We start from the raw sequence: 9,042 nt of genomic DNA, 5'->3' as shown, positions 1-9,042 counted from the left end.
CCCAGGTCGGCCGCTCGCCTCGCCGCGGAGACCGAGAGGGCGGGCGGAGAGGTCGTGGAGGAGGCCGAGAAAGGAGAGGATGCCCGCCTCCTGGGGCCGGCCGGTTGGAGTGCGTGTGTGCGTGTGTGTGTGTGTGTGAATTCACAGCCTGGTCCCACCAGCGAGTAGACAGGGAAGCCTGGCATTAGTGACTTCACGGCCCTAAGGATCGGTTTTCTCGTCTGTGAAATGGGGACAACCCTGGTCCCTCTCATGGCTGTTGTGAGGATGTCAGGTGATACAATTGTGTCACCAGGTGCTGGCAACACCCCACCTCCTGCCCTGAGAGCCAGGCCTCACCCCATGCCTGTCCCGGCACCTTGAGGGTACCCCAAGAACTCTCCCTAGAGGGGGTCCCCTCCCTAAGGATTGACCCAAGCCTCTCTTGAGCCCCAAGCAGCTGCTTGAGGTGAAACGAGCCCTCCTCTTGGCTTAGTCTCTCGCTGTCTCCTTCCTCAAGTTGGGACTTTCTCAGTCCTTTCTTCCTTAGCTTTGCTGCGCTCCTCACTGCATTTCCTGCAGAGTGCCCCTTTTGCGCTCACAGACACACATTCCAAGACTTGGGGGCCTTTCTCCCTGCCCCTAGTCTTCTTGGGATTCTTTCGTTGCTTCTGCTCCCTTCAGCACCTCCATCCCTGCTAGGCTTTGGCCATGGTTTCCTCCTTGCCTTCCCTCCTCTCAGAGGTGAAGCCTGGGCCCCCAGGCCTGCAGGACCCTGTGTTTCCTGAGTTCTTTCACAGGGTGTGGAAGGCCAAGACTAGGGCCCAGCTTTGGTGGGTCATAGAGCCTCTGACCAAACCTCTCTGGCTTCTCTGGTTCCCGGAGAAGCACAGAGACCCTGTCCTCCACAGGGCAGGGCAGAAGAAGGTGCAAAGTGTTTCACAAATTGTGTCCCGTTTGCAAACCTGGACTGCCCATTGGTCATGCTGGCCCCTTCTCCTTCAGTGTGGCCCCCAGTAAGGAGGGGAAGACACCCATCTTGCAGTTAGCAGCCCCTAGCTCCAGCCCTGAGACTATCCCAGTACCCAGAGCCAAAGGCCTGGGCTGCCTCTCTCCCTGCCCCTGGACCCGAGAGGTGGCCACCTCACCTTTCCTGCACTAGGCCCTCATAGTAACCACCTGCTGCCACGGCGCCTGGCTTTTCTTCCCATCATGGCTAGTGACTGTTTCTTAGAATGTTACTTGTCTCAGCCAGGGAACACCCTCAGGAGCTCAGGAGCGTGTGCATGTGTAGGACAACACCCTCTTCTAGTACCTTTTGCTCAAGAACCAAAGTCAGCTCCAAAAGCCAACTGAGGGCCACACTCGAGAGAAGACAGAAGAGAGAGAGGAAAGGGAGGCCTGGGTCTTGACAGGAGGGAGGCCAGCAGGGGCTTCAGCACACAGCCAAGGATGAGCCGAGCCCACAGGTGGTTCCTCCCTTTCCTCCTTTCTCACTTTGTGCAGGGCAGATTTATATTCCTAGGCCTTGCCTGAGCCCCTTCCCACAGGAAGCTGCAGTGTGGGCCCATAAAGCTCTCCGACCAAAGCTGGGGTCCCCCAGCATGAAAGCAGGGCCCACTGCACAGAGAGGGGCCACTCTCTGGCCCAGGTGGCAGGAGGCAAGGCCAGCATCCAGGCCCTGGGCTTGGCTGTGGGCAGATCCTGACCTGGCCAGACTAGAGGCTCGCAACCCCTCCTCCCACAGGGCTGCAGCCTGTGTGGGGTGAAGCACAGACTGAGAGCCTGCAGAGGGCTGCTGCTGACTGACCCCCAGTCTGGGGCTTAAGTGGCCGGCAAGTCTGGGTCACTACAGGATAGCACTCAGGACCGTCACTGTGGGCCCAGAGTGTTCTGCACCGTCTGGCCCACTGACCCCGACTGACCCTCTGACTGGGTTGTGGAGCCACCCCCACACCTCGCCCCGCCCCCACCTGCTCCTGCTGCTCCCATAGGAACCTTGTGGCCCCAAGTCCTACGGCTTCACCCAGCTTCAGCCTCACCAAACTCCCACAAGATTGACAACAGCACAACCTTACTCAGACAGGATTAGACGTTTATAAAACAAGTGAATATTCACAAACCGTGGGAGAAACACACCTTTCCAGCAACAGAAAATCTCTATAAAGTGCATTTTGCCTGCGACCATCTTTTCCCTGTGTGGCCCTTGGGCCAAGATTTGGGGCGCTCTTCTGTGGCAGTCCTCGGCGCCACCTGGGCTAGGGGAAGGGAGGTCTGGCACCATCGTGGAGCTCTAGGCCACCAGACACCCCCTCTCCCACCTGCCCCTCCTGGCTCCAGGAGTGCGCTGTCTGACTGCACTGGTAGTCGCCCTGGGAGTGGGCCGGGGTGGTGAAGAAGTGGGGGAAGTGGTCCTGCCACCCGGGATCTCAGGGAAGGGAGCCATCGCCAAACAGGTAGGGACGGACTCATCCCGACCTCTGAAGGTGCAGTTCCTGAACACTGGTCTGGCCTGCAGCCTCGACCTTCTGTTTCTCAGGCTCACCCCTCCAGGCTCACGCTGCTCTCCCTCTGGCAAGAGGAGTGACTTCCTGGTTCTCCTTCCTCCTGGCAGGGGCTGAGGGAATCCGGTGCCCTGAACACACACCGTCACCTGGGCCCTGCTTCCCCACACGACTATGGGATGTTTCTAGCGAGGGTGACACACATACGACAGGTGGACTCCAAAGGCAGCTCTCTGGCTGAGGAAGCCTGAGACACCTCAGGAAGAAGCCTGTCAACGTGCTGGACAGCGACAGGAGACAGGGGCCTGACCCCAGGGCTGTGGTCGGAGGACAGAGGGCAGGGCTGGGGCCAGGGGAGCTCACAACTCTGAGGCTAGGAAAGGTCACAGGGAGGTAGAAAGGAAAACGCCCAGAGGCCAGCTTAATGTTACACATGAGGACAAAACACAAACAGGAACTGGCCTCCCGGCTACATGCATACACGCACGTATACACAACACACACACACATGTTGTGGCTCAAATGCAGGCCACAGGGTGGAAGGAAGACTTGCTCCAGTTGACCACAGTGCTTCTTTCGCAACACCGGCCTTTGACAGTAGGAGGGAGGGGTGGGAGGCGCAAGTCACTCCTGGAATGCAAGGCTTGGCTCCTCTGGGTCAAGCCTCCCACCCACCGCTTCTGGAAGGGATGGCGTGCTGGAGTGATCTCTGCTCGGACTTTGGCTAACTGCCCCTGGCAGTCCCTGCCCGAGTCCCTCTGCCCGAGTCCTTGGAGTCCAGCCTCTGGGACAGCTAACATGGCAGTCTGGATGCTGACCAGTTCAGGGCAGGCCCTGGAAGCCGACAGAACGAAGACTAGCATGGCTTCCCTGGCTGGGTGTCAGTGGTCCTCACTGGCAGCACTGTGCTGCCTTGGGGTGCAGCCAGAGGAGCCGGGTGGCCTTATGCCCCTGAGAAGCCGGTCTCCTCCTGGTGGAGGGACGGAGTCTGACCCTGGTCCCTCCACAGCTCCCGGGTGAGTCCTGAGGCTGGCTCTCAGCTGTGGGGAGGAACAGGGAGAGCTGGGCTTCTATTCCTAATCTTAGGCTCGCCCTGAAAAGGTGAGGTGCTGTCTTAGGCTCCTATCCGCAGTACTGGGCACACACCTCACCATCAGGGTGTGCTTCCGTATGCTGGCAGCAACTTTTCAGATCTGTCTACAGCCTCATGCTCGGTCCCAGGTGTCCAGAGATGGTTTGGAGGACCCAGCGGCAGGGAATTTTAAAATAAAAAAGTGAGGCCAGGTGGCTAAGTCTGGACAGCATCCAGCCTGCCCAGCCTCCAGGGCCACAAAGCAGGAACTCAGTGGGACTCTGCTGCCTCCAGAAGCCCCTGCTTTGGACAAGGGCCAAGACGGCCGCCCTCTTGTTCCTCAGTCTGGCGTGAAGAGGGAGGGAGGCCGATGCCAGAATCCCAGCTGGGTCTGACCACTATATTCTATTCAGACAAGGCAGGTGGCTTGCAGGGACAGGTCCCGGCTGGCAGTCACTGCCACGGCCTCTAGCCTTGTCTGGAGACCAGGACACAGTGCTCGTGGTGAAGCGTGCTATAGGTGCTCCTCCAGCCTGGGCAACAGTCAGAACCACGAGAGTGTAAACAGACACACGCACACGCACACAGGCACACCACTCCCTCCTTGGCAGGCGCGCACACACGCACACACGTCCCCTCCGCCTGTCTGGTGATCCGCTTCTCTGCAGGTTGCGCTCTGCGGCTGCGGCTGCTGCTCGGGCACCCAGGCTTTGTGCACGGAGCGAGGGCTCTGCGGCTGCAAGAAACACAAGGCAAAAGGAGCACTCAGAAGATGTTCGGCTGCCCAGCGACAGGCTCCTCCGACTGCTTCTTTGGGGGTGCTCAGACTGGAACCGGAAACGCCGAGAGAACGGGCCATGGCACTGGGGTACAGGCTGTTGCTGGGAGGCCAGTGGGGTAGCTGAATGCTGCCCTCCGAGTGATGATGTGGCCCCTTCACCTGGGGCTGAGGGCAGCAGGGGGCAGGACACGGCTACACAAGGCTCACTGGAGGCCTTGGGGTCACTCGCTTAGACACGTCAAGCACAGTGTCTGAATCAAGGCAAGTAGCTGTGGCCAGAGATGGGAATCAGAAAAACATGGCTGGAAGAGAAGCCTGCGGGGAGCAGTAATTCCGAGGAGTAAGGCAGGGAGTGAGTTTAGAATCAGCAGGTGAGCGCATTTCCACATAGAGATGAAGGCACCCTGGTGCAGCACTAGGAGGCAGAGGGGGCAGGAGGGAGAGAAAGTACGTGGATGGCTCATTTGAAAGATTTCTAACATCTGGAATCTGGGGCAGAGGGAAGCAAGGGCTTCACCCCATAACAGACAGATGTTGGCTTGCCCGCTGAAATAGGGCGAGCCTGTCAGAATGTTGGCTTGCCCACTGAAATAGGCTGAGTGTGTCTGCGATCTACAGAGACACACAGTGTTCCATGAAGAGTCTGTACAGTTTCAACCTTGTAAGACAAGTAATAATAAGTAGGCTTACTGAGCCTGCAATGAGTCATGCACTATACACTTGCGCTATGGCTGAACTGTGTCCCCACTAGTACTAGGGTTTAGGACTTCTTCTGCTGAAGTCCTAAACCCCAGTACCTCAGAATGTGACTACATTTGGAGATAATTCAGGTAAGATAAGGTCATCGGGTGGGCCCTAAGCCCATATGGCTAATGTCCTTATAGGAAGAGGAAACTAAGTCCTGGACAGTAGAAAAGGGACCATGTGAAGACACAGGGAAAAGGCATAGTCCACAAGCCAAAGAGAGAGGCCTCAGAAGAAACCAACCCTGGGAACATCTTGATCTCAGACTCTGAGCCTCCAAAGTATGAGGGGACATATCCCTATTGCTTAAGCTACCTAGTCTGTGGTACTTTGTCATGGCAGCCCAAGTAGACAAATACAACTTATGACCCCATTAACCTTGGAGATAATCCTCCATTATTATAGATGAGAAAACTGAAACCAGAGAGGATAAATACCTTGCCTAAGACAATAGTATTCATAAGTGGCAGGGCCAAGATGGGAAATTCATTTTTGTCTGATTCCAAAACCTGTATTTTTACCACTAAGTAATCTCTATATTATTGCTCACCAAGGCTTTTAGAGGCTATAAAAAGAAAAAATTCAACATGGTGTCATAAACACTAATGTCCAAGCAACATTGAATGAAAGTTGTTATTAGAAAAGTGAAAATACTCTTAACAGTCAAAGACATTGGAGACAAAGATTCAATATTGGTCTTCCAACACATGCTAAATCTGAAGCAGATAACTAGTTGGTATTATGCTCTTGTTCTCAAGCTTGGGCATATGTCTGCAGAAAAATGGGGCTGGGGAAATCAGATGAGGCCTTGCAGGAAAATGAAAGCAGCGCTGAAGGAAAGGGAAGAACAGCCCAGGGAAAGGCACCCAGGGAAAAATCAACTCATAACACATGCATGGAAAAATCCATCTCTTTCTACTCGTCATTAATACAAGAAACACACAGACAGCTGGGACAAAAAGTCAGTTAATAACCACCTTTTCTGAACCTCCAGTGTTGGTTAGGATGGCCTCCTGGTACCTCTGTCCTCACACCCCTTCTCATCCATTAGATGCTCCAAGAAACCCCAGTCTATAAGCCCACCCTGCCCCGAGATCCTAGCCCTGGAGGGGTGTGTGTACCTGCACATATGTTCATGGAGGGTACCGCAAAGGCTGAGGATCTGGAGGACACGTTGTTTGGAGACTGGCACTGAGTCTCAGTGTTTCCCTCTCCCCACCATACCTGGCGAGGCACAGTGTCCAAGAGCTTGAGAAAGGCAGAGGGTTGGTTTGCTACCAGCTCCCAAGGCAGGGCCAAGGAAGTGCAGAGGTACAGCTGGGCTGGAAGGGGGAGAAAGCTGAAGCTCTTAGCTCAGCCTCGTTCCTCTAGTCAACCACACCATAGAAGGGACAGTCATCAGTTCACAACTAATCATGAAGAGCCAAGGAAAGTGCTAGGGGACATTGGAGCCCAACTTCTTATTTTCAGGCCAGGAACTGAGAATCAGAGAGGTGATACCACTTGGGCAGAGTCTCCCAGGAGGCCAGTGGTAGGTCTGGGATGCAGACAGTATGAGTAAGGTAGAGCTCTTTTCCCAATGCCACACTGACTCTACTTCCACTAACTATGGGGCACTTTACCAACAGCAGGTGCCTTTCACACACAGGAGGGAGTATACAACTAAAGTGTCAACAGGACAACAGAGATTCCAGGAGGCAGGTTTTACTCAGCAAAGCCCCGGGGCTGCTAACTGGCTGAGCAGGTGGAGGAGGGGAGAGGTGATCCTTGGCCATGAACTTTTTGTATTCAACAGGGCTTCTCTCAACAGATCACTCTGTACCAGCAGAAGGCAAATGGAACACGTGAGCTGTTCTCCCCCATGGTCAAATAATTGGACCAATGAGCGAAATCTGGGCACAATTTGAGGCTGATGGAATCCTGAGCAGTCAGCAGCTTTGGGGATTACAGAAACCGGCTGAAACGAGAGCTATTTAAGGGCTGGCTTGTTTTTCAGTTTAGTGAACGTTGTGAAATGCAGAACAGACAGCCACTGTGGATTTGAGGTAAGCATGGAACCCACTGATATGGGGACATTTTTTTCCACAAGATCCGTTGAAACTGTGACTGACCGTCCCTTGTACCACCACAGGCCTGAGCTTAGTATCAGAAGCCCAGAGGGAAAGGAGACCTCCAAGGTTCAAGACAGAGCCTCTGGGTTGAATGACTGCTCACACCTTATACCTAAAACACCTCAGAAAATAGATGTATCCAGACCCAAGTCACACAACTGAAAATGACCGAGGAAACGGGAGGAAGGGACAAGTCTCTCCCCCTTAATATATCAACTATATCAACTTGGGTAAGTAGCCACAGCTCTGTGCTGGCTGATTGAAGTAACACCGACACAAAGACACTCTGAGCAGTAAATGCAGGATGACAATGTGACTTCATTTGCATGAGGCATTTGTTTTCTCATCTTCTTTCCCTAATGTGTATGCTTGATGGCCACCATCTTACAGATGAGGATGCTAACCAACTTTAGGCCCAGATGCTACTGCCAGCATGCAGGGAGACACAGCGCGCTCCCTTCTCTCAGGGTTGCCACAGACGCAGGTATGCCCCTCAGCCTGTCTTAGAGTGAAGTCTGCACCTGCTCAAGTCCTTGGCCCTCCTGACCCCACTCCAACCCTCACAGCCCAGCCTGGCCTGAGTGCCCAGGGAGCCAGTGATGAAGGGGACAGTACACCTTGAGAATCAGTCCTGGAGATCCCAGCAGGCTGACAGACAATCTCCTGGACTCCAAGGCCAGGGACAGGTGCTTCCTCTGCACCCCAGAACCATCTCCACTTGGAGCCTCCCTCAAGTCGCTCACCAGCCCATTCTTCCCGCCTGTTCCTGAGCAGGTCCCAGCTTCATGCCTAGCTTATCCTCCAGAAGTGCCAGCTTGATCATTCCTGCTTCAAGATGCTTCTTTACCCCCAGAGAGTACACCAGGGACTCATCTGCCTGACATTTATAACGCTCCATGGTCAGACCCCACTGTAACCTTATGGTCTTCTAAAATGATAATCATAACAATACCTATAATAATAGTAACTACCATTTACCGAGGACTTAGGAGCTGGGCACTGGGCTAAGTGTCATGCCTATTATGCAGACACTCTACCAATATCCACATTTCCTGGCTAACAGAGCCTATACTTTGTTCAGGAGGCCGTGGGCCTGGCCTAGACAATGGATTATGACTGGACTGAGTCAGTGATTCTCCAAGTATGGTCCCTTATAATACAAGCCTGCAACCTCTCTTGTGCCCAACCTTTACTTTCTATCTTCTTACCCGATTTTGTTTCATTTTCTCTTCATGGTACTTATGGCCCCTTGACATTTTAAATACCTATTTATAGCACAAATCTGTCCATCAGCAATGTCTATGTCAGAGAGCCCAGTCAAGGTACAGGGTACACGCATCCAACAGTCATCTCACTGAGCATAAAACGAGACACTCAAGCCAGATGGCCCCAGCCTGGCCCAGAAGTGAGAAGGATCTGGAAAAAAGAACCAGTCAGCAACATCGAGAAAATCACCTCCAGCCTAATGATGAAGACATGGCACATAAGGAACAATCTGAGATGATGACTCAGAGAGGAGAGGAATTTATATTTCCCCAAGAGGGGCATAAAAGGCCCTTCCTTTTGGGGGGAAGGAGTAGTCAGGTGTGTGTGCCTTTTTTTTTTACAACATTCAAGAAGCGTGCTGACAGGAAGAAGCAGAGTTGAAGTCGCGGGACAGATAAGGAGGAAGGAGCAGCTATAAAGGGCAAAGGTGATGGGGAGACTGGATTGCTGGTCCTTAGGCAGGGCAGGGCAGAGTGAGTCCAGCACAGGCCTTGTCCTGGCTTCTTAAGGTCAATGCTGCCCTCCGCTGGCAGGCCTACAGAACAGCCAGTCAGGAGAGCCCGGGGCCTGGAGCAGCCTGGACTC

The 9,042-nt window shown here is 53.9% G+C and overlaps 1 protein-coding gene across 1 annotated transcript in view; it reads right to left on the bottom strand.

Moving 5' to 3' along the window:
* Positions 1-2,056: 2,056 nt before the first annotated feature.
* The window catches only part of CRY2 (cryptochrome circadian clock 2), a 21,488-nt gene continuing 14,502 nt past the window's right edge, over positions 2,057-9,042 (bottom strand). The window contains exon 11 of the mRNA XM_008050891.1: positions 2,057-4,291. The gene's annotated coding sequence lies outside the window, so the exon portion shown is untranslated. The remainder of the gene's footprint in view (positions 4,292-9,042) is intronic.

Source organism: Carlito syrichta, unplaced genomic scaffold (genome assembly GCF_000164805.1).
Source record: "Carlito syrichta isolate Samal-C Ts95f unplaced genomic scaffold, Tarsius_syrichta-2.0.1 Scaffold153965, whole genome shotgun sequence".
Lineage (NCBI taxonomy): Eukaryota > Metazoa > Chordata > Mammalia > Primates > Tarsiidae > Carlito > Carlito syrichta.
The sequence above is the reverse complement of the archived record's forward strand: the minus strand, read 5'-3'. Positions and strand labels throughout refer to the sequence as shown.